The sequence below is a fragment of the Saccopteryx leptura genome, chromosome 3 (genome assembly GCF_036850995.1).
Source record: "Saccopteryx leptura isolate mSacLep1 chromosome 3, mSacLep1_pri_phased_curated, whole genome shotgun sequence".
In the NCBI taxonomy this organism is placed as follows: Eukaryota; Metazoa; Chordata; class Mammalia; order Chiroptera; family Emballonuridae; genus Saccopteryx; species Saccopteryx leptura.
In genome coordinates, this window is record NC_089505.1 from 63,450,231 (window position 1) to 63,462,946 (window position 12,716).

A 12,716-nucleotide genomic window follows, 5' to 3' on the forward strand; every position below is an offset into this window, starting at 1 on the left:
TCAAACAAACACGCACTTATAAAATACCTGCTGTGTCTTGACCGTCTCTGGGATAAATAACTCCATTCATTTCTTGAGTTCCTACTATTTGCGATACTGTTTATTTTATTTTTTGAGAGAGAGAGAGAGAGAGAAACATAACACGGGGGAACAAAATTTTTGTTGCATCTACAAAAACACTTGTTCTTACCTAATTTGAGTGTGCTGATCTCAAATCTGACATTAGTTTTTCTCTATAAGCTACAGATTTTTTTGCAATTCAAGATTTTAGGTTTTTATCTTATTGTAAAATTTTCAACATTTAGTTTTTTTGGTTTTTTTCACAGATGATCTCATTATAATCATGATTATAACTCTATAAGATACATGTAACTTTACTATCCCCATTGTATAGATTTGGAAACTGAAGCACAAAGGCTGCTTTTGAGATTTTTATAGGTTGACTCCTCACCTGTGCCATACCGCCTATATAAACCTTGGATTTGTCCTTAAGTAAGGTTAATTTGGTTTATTTATGGGTGTTTTCTTCAATCTCCAGTGTTTCTCTCTCTTCCTTTTTCTTTAACAGAGACAGAGAAAGAGACAGATAGGGGCAGACAGACAGGAAGGGAGAGAGATGAGAAGCATCAATTCTTCGTTGCAGTATCTTAGTTGTTCATTGATTGCTTTTTCATATGTGCCTTGACCGGGGGCTATAGCAGAGCGAGTGACCCCTTGATCGAGCCAGCAACCTTGGGCTCAAGCTGGTGAGCCTTGCTCAAACCAGATGAGCCCGCACTTAAGCTGGCGACCTCGGGGTCTCAAACCTGGGTCCTCTGCATCCCAGTCCAACGCTCTATCCACTGCGCCACCGCCTGGCCAGGCAACATTTAGTTTTAACATAATGAAGTAGAATGTCTTCTTGGGCATTATCTTTGTGAAAATATAATTTGTATAATGCAGTAAATACACTAATACAGTAAAAGATATGATTGCATCAGAATTGGTCTACAATTTTGAAATAGAACATATTAAAACACTTATTTTAATCATAAAATTTGCGCAAAACTTATTTAAATTCTATTCAGGCAAAAACTTGCGTTTGTAGCTCTTGCATTTGTGTACTTGTTGAGGACAATCTCTATTGATGCTCCATCAGTAGTCTGCTCATCACTAACAGCTCCAAGATTTTCAGGAAACTTATCAAAGTGACTGTTCAGGAAGTGACTCTTAACGCTCATGTTACATCCAATGTCACGGAAAGCCAACAGCATCCTTTGAACTAGAAGTTCATAGTTTTCTGCTTTTTTTGTTGCTAAGGAAGGTCTTTGTAACTGCCACAAAAGACTGCCATGCTGCTTTCTCCTCCTCATTCATCTTCCTGGCAAATTCTTCGTCATGTATGAGGGTTTGAATTTGAGGTCCATCGAATACACCTGCTTTTATCTTCTCGAAAGACAAGGCAGGAAAAGCAGAAATAATATGTTGAAAGCATTCACTTTCTCTATTCAAAGCCTGAGCAAACTACTTCATTAAGCCAAGTTTGATGTGAAGTGGGGGGAAAATGATCCTGTCTCGGTTAACTACAGGTTCATTCATTTTGCATCCCTACTTCCAGAGTTTCACGTTTCGACCACTCCTTCTGTGTCCAATGTTTCTCCTGAGCTCGGCTGTCCCACAAACACAGAAAGCAAGGATACTTCAGAAAAATGCAAAAAAAAATAAATAAATAAAAAATAAGAGGGTGTTTTGTTTGTTTGTTTGTTTTTGTTGTTTTTTGGTTTTTTTTTTCATTTTTCTGAAGCTGGAAACAGGGAGAGACAGTCAAACAGACTCCCGCATGCGCCCGACCGGGATCCACCCGGCACGCCCACCATGGGGCGACGCTCTGCCCACCAGGGGGCGATGCTCTGCCCCTCCAGGGCGTTGCCATGTTGCAACCAGAGCCACTCTAGCGCCTGAGGCAGAGGCCACAGAGCCATCCCCAGCGCCCGGGCCATCTTTGCTCCAATGGAGCCTTGGCTGTGGGAGGGGAAGAGAGAGACAGAGAGGAAGGCGCGGCGCAGGGGTGGAGAAGCAAATGGGCGCTTCTCCTGTGTGCCCTGGCCGGGAATCGAACTGGGGTCCTCCGCACGCTAGGCCGACGCTCTACCGCTGAGCCAACCGGCCAGGGCCAAGAGGGTGTTTTTATCAGATAATAATTTTTACATTTAAAAACAACTACAATTATGTAAAAGTGATGTTTGTAAAACATTATTTGCCTTGTGGTTATGTTCAATCCAAAATTTAAAAAAAAGAAAAAAAATATGGCCCTAGTTTGTTGGCTCAGTGGATAGAGTGTCAGCTGGGGGGTATGGATGTCCCGGATTTGATTCCTGGTCAGGGCACACAAGTGTCGTTGCCCTTTAACTCCAATTTAAAAACCAATGCATGCCATTAACTGTACCAAAAAGAAATTAAAATTGCATAAAAACTAGAGCATAAACCAAAAAATGAATTTCAGATTTGGAATCAGTGATGTAGAAATATATAGAAACAGTTCTAAAACCTCATACAACAGAAAATGAAAAATAATTGGTCCCCAGTAATTTTAGAAACAGACAAGAAGGGAGAGAGATGAGAAGCATTATTAATTCTTTGTTGTGGCATCTTAGTTGTTCATTGATTGCTTTCTCATATGTGCTTTGACTGGGGTTCTACAGCAGAGCGAGTGACCCCTTGCTCAAGCCAGCTATCTTGGGCTCAAGTCAACGACCCCTGGGCTCAAGCCAATGACCATGGGGTCATGTCTATGATCCCACACTCAAGCCAGTGACCCCGCACTCAAACTGGTGGTGACCTTAAGGTTTCGAACTCAGGTCCTCTGCATCCCAGTCCAACGCTCTAGCCACTGTGCCACCAGGCTGCCAGATACTGTCTTAATCAGGCAGTAATAAAAAGGCAATTTGGCCCTGGTGGGGTAGCTCAGTTAGTTTGAGCATCATCCTGATACACCAAGGTTGAGGGTTTATCCTGGGTCAGGGCCCATACCAGAATCAACCAATGAATCCATGGGTAGGTGGAACAAAAAATTGATGTTTCTCTCTTTATCTCTCAAATCAATTTTTAAAAATATGGCCCTACGTCAACCTGGAAATGCTGAGGTCGCCGGTTCGAAACCCTGGGCTTGCCTTGTCAAGGCACATATGGGAGTTGGTGCTTCCAGCTCCTCCCCCCTTCTCTCTCTCTGTCTCTCCTCTCTCTGTCTCTCTCTCTCCTCTCTAACATGAATAAATAAAAAAATTTAAAAAAAAGAAAAAAAATATGGCCCTAGTTTGTTGGCTCAGTGGATAGAGTGTCAGCTGGGGGGTATGGATATCCCGGATTTGATTCTTGGTCAGGGCACACAAGAGAAGTGACCATCTATTTCTCTCCCTCTTCCCCCCCTCCCCAGCCAATGGCTTGATTAGTTCCAGCATCGGCCTGGGTGCTGAGGATAGCTCCATTGATTTGAACAGCGGCCCCAGAAGGGGTTGCAGGGTGGGGGAGGCTGGGGGCGGCACATGCAGGAGTCTGTCTCACTATCTCTCCTCTCACTTAAAAAAATTAAAAAGGCCTTGTGGTTTGGTGGTTAAGTTGTGGAGTCTGGAACCAGAATGCCTGGGTCCAAATCCTCACCCCACTATCTACTACTTGTATGACTTTGATCAAATTACTTAACTTCTCTGGTCTTCGTTTTTTTAATCTGGGAGATAGGAATAGTTAGAGCAGGGGTCAGGAACCTATGGCTCGCGAGCCAGATGTGGCTCTTTTGATGGCTACATCTGGCTCACAGACAAATCTTTAATTAAAAAAAATAATGTTAAAAATATAAAACATTCTCATGTATTACAATCCATTCATTTCCTACCACTCATGTTCATGGTTGCAGGTGGCTGGAGCCAATCACAGCTGTCCTCCGGGACAACGCCAAATTTTTACTATATAATGCATAATGTACACGGGTTGTTGTATGGCTCTCACGGAATTGCATTTTAAAATATGTGGCGTTCATGGCTCTCTCAGCCAAAAACGTTCCCGACCCCTGAATTAGGTTATCAGTGTAGATGACATATAAACTAACCCACATAAAGCAGTTAAAACTGGGCTTAATACATACAAAGAATTCAATAAAAGCAAGCTTTTACATTTGTTTCAGAAATAACTATGGAGCATCCACTATGTGCCTGATCCAGTGCTAGGCTCTGGTTTACCACTTAATAATCACCTCACTTTCATTCATTTAGTCACTCCTCATATGTTCCCTGAGCCCCCACTCTGTGCACACCCTGTACTGGGTGTTGAAAAGCACACAACAGTGACCAGCGAGACAGCCTCAACCATGGCCTTTAGGGGCTCAGTTTCCAGTGTGGAAGACTGACAAGTCCCTAGACAGTGAAGATCCGAGCTTGCAGGGCTGGGAGGGGGGTAGAGCAGGGGTGGGATGGGGGTGAGATTGTGAGCAGCACCTTATCCATTTCCAGATTAGCCCTTTGCGGTTGTTAAAAATTGAATGTATTTAAACTATTTTTTTTAAAAAACCACTTACTTGCCTGACCTGTGGTGGCGCAGTGGATAAAGCGCCGACCTGGAAATGCTGAGGTTGCCGGTTCGAAACCCTGGGCTTGCCTGGTCAAGGCACATATGGGAGTTGATGCTTCCAGCTCCTCCCCCCCTTCTCTCTCTCTGTCTCTCTCTCTCCTCTCTCTCCTCTCTCTCCCTCTCTGTCTCTCTCTCCCCCCCCTCTCCTCTCTAAAAAAGAATAAATAAAAATAAACAATAAAAAAAAACCCACTTACTCGCCCTGGCCGGTTGGCTCAGTGGTAGAGCGTTGGCCTGGCGTCCAAAAGTCCCGGGTTCGATTCCTGGCCAGGGCACACAGGAGAAGCACCCATCTGCTTCTCCACCCCTCCCCCTCTCCTTCCTCTCTGTCTCTCTCTTCCCCTCCCGCAGCCAAGGCTCCATTGGAGCAAAGATGGCCCGGAGGCTGGGGATGGCTCCTTGGCTTCTGCCCCAGGCGCTAGAGTGGCTCTGGTCGCGGCAGAGCATCGCCCCCTGGTGGGCAGAGCGTCGCCCCTGGTGGGCGTGCCGGGTGGATCCCGGTCGGGCGCATGTGGGAGTCTGTCTGACTGCCTCCCCGTTTCCAGCTTCAGGCCAATTTATTTACTTTTTACAGAGACAGAGAGTCAGAGAGAGGGATAGACAGGAACGGAGAGAGATGAGACGCGTCAATCATTAGTTTTTCTTTCTTTTTCTTTTTTAGGTTTTATTTATTCATTTTTTTTTTTATTGGAGAGAGAGAGAAGGAGAGAGAGAGAGAAGAGGGGAGGAGCAGGAAGCATCAACTCTTCTATGTGCCTTGACCAGGCAAGCCCAGGGTTTCGAACTGGCGACCTCAGCATTCCAGGTCGACACTTTATCCACTGCGCCACCACAGGTCAGGCAATCATTAGTTTTTCATTGCGCGTTGCAACACCTTAGTTGTTCATTGACTGCTTTCTCATATGTACCTTGACCGTGGGGCTACAGCACATCGAGTAACCCCTTGCTCAAGCCAGCGACCTTGGGTCCAAGCTGGTGAACTTTGCTCAAACCAGATGAGCCCGCGCTCAAGCTGGCGACCTCAGGGTTTCGAACCTGGGTCCTCCACATCCCAGTCCAACGCTCTATCCACTGTGCCACCGCCTGGTCAGGCCCCATTTCTATTTATTAAGGAGAACTTCAAACAAATACCAAAGCTGAGAGAATAAGAGAATGAGGCTCCACATTCACTAAGCTTCATAATCTTCAACTCAGAGCCGATCTTGTCTCCTCCATAGCCCAGCCACTTCCCCTCCCACCAGTCAATCATTTTGAAAAAAATTCTAGACATATCATTTCATACATATTTCAGAAGGTATCTCTTAAAGACTCAGTAAAGCCTGACCTGTGGTGGTGCAGTGGATAAAGCATCGACCTGGAAATGCTGAGGTCGCCGGTTCAAAACCCTGGGCTTGCCTGGTCAAGGCACATATGGGAGTTGATGCTTCCAGCTCATCCCCCCGTCTCTCTCTCTCTCTCTCTCTCTCTCTCTCTCTCTCTCTCTCCCCCCCTCTCTCTCTCCTCTCTAAAACGAATAAATAAATAAATAAATAAATAAACCTTAAAAAAAAAAAAAAGACTCAGTAAAAACATAACCATGGCTTCACCAGGCAGTGGTGCAGTGGATAGAGCGTCAGACTGGGACATGGAGGACTCAGGTTCGAAACCCTGAGGTCGCCAGCTTGAGCACGGGCTCATCTGGCTTGAATGCGGGCTCACCACCTCGAGCACAGGGTAGCCGGCTTGAGCATGGGATCATAGATATGACCCTGTGGTTGCTGGCTTAAGCCCAAAGGTTGCTGGCTTGAGCCTAAGGCCGCTGGCTTGAGCAAGGGGTCGCTCACTCTGCTGTAGCCCTCAGGTCAAGGCACATAGAGAAAGCAATCAATGAACAACTAAGGTGCTGCAACGAAGAATTGATGCTTCTCATCTCTCTCCCTTCCTGCCTTTCCCTCTCTCTGTCTTTCTCTTGGTTTCTCTCTCTCTCTCTCTCTCTCTCTCTCACACACACACACACAGAACAACAACAAAAAAACCATAATCATAGCCTGACCTATGGTGGGACAACGGATAAAGTGTAGGCCTGGAACACTGAGTTTGCCGGTTCCAAACCCTGGGCTTGCCTGGTCAAGGCACATATAGGAGTTGATGCTTCCTGCTCCTTCCCCCCTTCTCTCTAAAACTGAATAAATAAAATCTTTAAAAATTCCATACCCACAATATCATTAATACACCTCAAAAATAATACTAAATAACTGCTTAATATCACCAACGTTCCAGGCAGTGTTGGAATGTGAAAGCAGTGACTTCTGTCTCCTTGTTTCCTTGGTCCCCTTTGCCTCACATAGCAAAAAGGATTTTGCAAATGTGATTAAATTAAGGATCTGGAGGAGAGCAGATCATCAGATTTTTTTCTTTTTACAGGGACAGAGAGAGAGTCAGAGAGAGGGATAGATAGGGACAGACAGACAGGAACGGAGAGAAATGAGAAGCATCAATCATCAGTTTTTCGTTGCAACACCTTAGTTGTTCATTGATTGCTTTCTCATATGTGCCTTGACCGCGGGCCTTCAGCAGACTGAGTAACCCCTTTGCTCGAGCCAGTGACCTTGGGCTCAAGCTGGTGAGCTTTTTGCTCAAACCAGATGAGCCCGCGCTTAAAGCTGGCGACCTCGGGGTTTCGAACCTGGGTCCTCCGCATCCCAGTCCGACGCTCTATCCACTGCGCCAGCGCATGGTCAGGCTCATCCCAGATTATTGAGGTGGGTCTAGTGCGGTGTTTCCCAACGTGGGGCCCACGCCCCACAGGGGGGCAATTCGATAGTTAAGGGGGGCAATTTGAAAATGGACTCCACACGACTTTAACTCTTTCGCCCTGGGCCATTTAAATGAAATGCTAGATATCGGTGCCAAATTTAACAAAAAATGCAATTCTTAAATAATTGCGGTAAATAATTATTAAGTATGATTTCGTTTGACGAGACCAAAATATCAACTGGGTGATTGGCGTCGTCAAGTAAACTTCGTCCTGGGTTCACCGCGGAGCGTGCCATCTGCCGCAGGGAGCCCCGGACGTTTTAAAAACTCGCGAAACAACGCAGTTATTCTCACCTAATTGGCCCATCGCAACTTCTGTAGTGTTTCACATCATTCAGTTGGTGTTAATTTGAAATAAGTGTCAGTCAAAACTGTTGTAAAAGCTCGTTGATTTAATAAATATACATATATATATTGCATAAATATAATTGGTAAGTATTTGATTTTATTTTTATCAATATTAAACTCTTTATTAAGTACTTCTTGCATCGGGGCTAGAAAGCAATAATATTTTATAAATATTATTCGGGCTATAATAGTGCATGCACGACAATTTTAATTTTAGAAGCATAACTTTCCAGAAAATTTTGTCAAGTGGAAAAAATATAGATACCTTTTGATTTGCGGTGGTAGTGTAGTAAATGTGTTATATACATTTAAATAAATATGAATTTTTAGTATACGTTTACTCTATGTCACATTGAATATATTTTAACACATATTTTAATATTAGTTTTTAATTGATCTTATTTTTATTATAGCCCATAGTAAAATGAGTGGTGCAAGCAAGAAAAAAACTCGTCAATATTCGGAGGAATATTTAAAATTTGGGTGCATACCCGCTGTTCACGATGAGCGGATTCCTTTTTGTCTTTTATGCCAGCAATGCTTGGCCAACGAATCAATGAAACGAGGTCATCTTGAGGCGCATTTGAAGGTGAAACATAGTGCTCATATTAATTCAGATTTGAGTTACTTTAAAACTTTAAAGAAAAATTTTGAAAAAAGAACAACATTAAAGTCTCTATTTACTGCTCATACTTCAACTAATAATCATGTTCTTGAGGCTAGTTATGAAATTTCTTTATTCATTGCTAAAACTGGAGAAAATCACACTATAGGAGAGAATTTAATAAAACCGTCAATATCAGCATTTCTTAAAACGGTTCTTGAAAAAGATGACAAAGATGTAAAAGCTATGCCACTCTGTAACAATTCTGTTAGCAGAAGAATAGACAAAATGAGTGAGGATATTGAAAAACAACTTATTGAAAAGCTGAAAACAAGAAAATTCTCCTTGCAAATGGATGAATCAACTTTGAGAGACAGTGAGGCAGTATTGATGACTTATGTAAGATATATTGATAAAGGACATTTTGCTGAAGAAATGTTGTTCTGTAAAAGATTAGAAAGCACCACTACCTCCAAAGATATATATAATAAGCTAAAAAACTACTTAGATGTCAATGATATACCAATGAAAAATATAACATCTTGTGCTGCAGATGGTGCTCCCAATATGATGGGCAAGAAAAATGGCTGCTTAAAATTGATGAAAGATGCGAATCCAGAAATGATTCTTGTGCATTGTGTTATTCATAGGGAAAACTTGGTAGCTAAAAACATCTCACCTGTTCTGAATGAAGTATTACATACAGTAATAAAGTGCGTTAATGCTATTAAAGCTAGTGCCAGCCCTGGCCGGTTGGCTCAGCGGTAGAGCGTCGGCCTGGCGTGCGGGGGACCAGGGTTAGATTCCCGGCCAGGGCACATAGGAGAAGCGCCCATTTGCTTCTCCACCCCCCCCCCCTTCCTCTCTGTCTCTCTCTTCCCCTCCCACAGCCAAGGCTCCATTGGAGCAAAGATGGCCCGGGCGCTGGGGATGGCTCCTTGGCCTCTGCCCCAGGCGCTAGGGTGGCTCTGGTCGCGGCAGAGCGACGCCCCAGAGGGGCAGAGCATCGCCCCTGGTGGGCGTGCCGGGTGGATCCCGGTCAGGCGCATGCGGAGTCTGTCTGACTGTCTCTCCCCTTTTCCAGCTTCAGAAAAAAAAAAAAAAGCTAGTGCCAAATGTGAGCGTCTTTTCAAGCTATTTTGTGAAGAACAAAATGAAGACCATGTGAGACTTTTGCTTCATACTGAAGTAAGATGGCTATCTAAAGGAAACTGTTTGAAAAGATTTATGGAACTGTTTGATACTCTTAGTGATTTTTTAAGCGACAAACCTGAAATGAAGTATCTGTTAACAATAGATGGTAAAGCATTTGTGAGTTATTTAGCCGATATCTTTGAAAAACTAAATATATTAAATAAGCAACTTCAAGGAACAAATAAAACTCTTGTCGATGCAAAAGCAAAGATATTTGGTTTCATTACCAATATTGAGTTATGTCAGAAACATATTAACAACAAAAACTTTAAACAGTTTCATTGGCTCCAAAAATGTGAAGTAACTGATACCACTTTACTTGTTATTGTCAATCATTTGAATATTCTATTGGCTGATTTAAAAGAAAGATTTTCTGATTTAAAACAAATTGATTTCCCAACATGGATGATGCAGCCAATGTTAGTGGATTTGTCTGATATATCAAATATGCAGTATCAAGAAGAACTCGCAGAATTGCAAAATGATGAGTCAGTTAAAGCTTTATTTAATATCAAAGGAGTGATGGCATGGCTTTGTGAGGAAACAAATCCAATACCCAAATTCAACCAAATGTGGAAGAAAACTATTGCTATCGTTTCCATCTTCATTTTTAGCTGAATGTGGATTTAGTGCTGTAAATGATTTACTGGTAAAAAAAAAGAAATCGGCTGGATATGACACAACGTGGAGACTTGAGACTAAAGCTAACCAAATTGGAACCTAATATAAAATCTCTGTGCAGCAAGCATCAAGCGCAAGGATCACACTAAATTAAAATAATAAATTAATATAGAAAAATCTGTATTAAAATTATTTGGAATTTAAATTTCTGTTTTTCATTATATGTTTTGAAATTTTACTTACTGTGTTTTGTTAACAATTTCATAGTGATTTCTTCCTAGAACCTATCATTTATGTTTATTAAGTGAACAAATCAATTTTTTTTAAATATTTTTTTTAATTTTATTTATTCATTTTTAGAGAGGAGAGAGAGAGACAGAGAGGGAGAGAGAGGAGAGAGAGGAGAGAGAGACAGAGAGAGAGAAGGGGGGAGGAGCTGGAAGCATCAACTCCCATATGTGCCTTGACCAGGCAAGCCCAGGGTTTCGAACCGGCGACCTCAGCATTTCCAGGTCAACGCTTTATTCACTGCACCACCACAGGTCAGGCCACAAATCAACTGTTTAATGTTAAAAATTATGTATGTTACATAGGGGGGGACATAAAAATTTTAGAAAGGTTAAGGTGGGGCATGGCACAAAAAAGGTTGGGAAACACTGGTCTAGTGTAATCACAGGATCCTTGTAAGTGAAAGAGGGAGCCAGAGGAGATGTGATGATGGAAGCAAGAAATGGTAGATGCAAGCTCTGCCTTTTGTTTTGTTTTGGGTTTTTCTTTTTGTATTTTTCCAAAGCCAGAAATGGGGAGGCAGTCAGACAGACTCCCGCATGCGCTCGTCCGGGATCCACCCAGCGCACCCACCAAGGGATGATGCTCTGCCCATCCTGGGCGTCGCTCTGTTGAGACCAGAGCCACTCTAGTGCCTGGGGCAGAGGCCACAGAGCCATCCTCAGCGCCGGGGCCAACTTTGCTCCAATGGAGCCTTGGCTGCAGGAGGGGAAGAGAGAGACAGGGAGGAAGGAGAGGAGGAGAGGTGGAGAAGCAGATGGGCGCCTCTCCTGTGTGCCCTGGCCAGGAATTGAACCTGGGACTCCTGCACACCAGGCCGATGCTCTACCACTGAGTCAACCAGCCAGGGCTACAAGCTCTGCCTTTGAAGATGGAAGGGGGCCATGAGCCAAGGAATGCAGGCAGCTATCAGAAGCTGGAAAAGACAATAATTGGGCTTTTTTAGTCATTAGGGGCTAGTGTGACTAAGAAACTGAATCCTTAATTTTTAGTTAATTTTAATTAATGTAAATTTAAATAGTTACAAGGTTGGTGATTAAATTGGACAGCAAAAGCAATGACAATGAAGTAGCTTTATTTGTCAAAAACTATACAGAAGAAATAGCTGCACATGCTTTGTCAAAAGTCTTTAAGGAGCCTGACCTGTGGTGGCACAGTGGACAAAGCAATGATCTGGAATGCTGAGGTCACCAGTTTGAAACTGAGGCTTGCCCAGTCAAGGCACATACGAGATGCAACTACTATGAGTTGATGCTGCTCCTCCCCTCCACTTCTCTCTCTCCTCTCTGAAATCAATTAAATTAAATCTTTTAAGCCACTAAGTTTATAATTCTCTCTCTCTCTCTCTCTCTCTCTCTTTTTTTTTTTTTTTTACAGAAGCAATAGAACATTAATTTGGTCTTTATTCAGCCCCCACTTAAAGATCATAATTATTTTAAAGAAGGCTTATTCTTTTTTTTTTTTTTAATATTTATTTATTTATTCATTTTAGAGGGGAGGGAGGGGAGAGGGAGAGAGAGTGAGAAGTGGGGGAGGAGCAGAAAGCATCAACTCCCATATATGCCTTGACCAGGCAAACCCAGGGTTTCGAACCGGCGACCTCAGCATTTCCAGGTCGACGCTTTATCCACTGTGCCACCACAGGTCTTAAATTAAATCTTTTAAAAAAATCTTTAAGAAGTTTATGAAATAAAGAAATGGGGCCTGACCTGTGGTGGCACAGTGGATAGTGTCGACCTGGAAATGCTGAAGTCACCGGTTCGAAATCCTGGGCTTGCCTGGTCAAGGCACATATGGGAGTTGATGCTTCCAGCTCCTCCCCCCCTTCTCTCTCTCTGTCTCTCCTCTCTCTCTCTCTGTCTCTCCCTCTCCTCTCTAAAATGAATAAAATAAAAAAAATAAATGGGGCAGAAGCAAAGGAAAATCACTCTTCAGGGTCATACCCTCAACAAGGCCACATGGATTTCTGGTAGATGAAGCCCTGTTGGAGAAGATCTCATTATAATGTCAACATGCAGGAGGGAAATTAATCCATGAGTTAGAACCAGCAGACACAAGAAATTACAGAAGTGATGGCCGCAAATGTCAGATGATTGAATTATCAGATATATACTACATAATCACTGTGCTTAAAATGCTTAAAGACAGCCCTGGCCAGATAGCTCGGTTGGTTGGACTGTCGTCCTGAAGTGCAGAGGTTACTGGTTTGATCCCCAACCAGGGCACATACACAAACAGCTCAACATTCCTGTCTCAATCTCCCCCT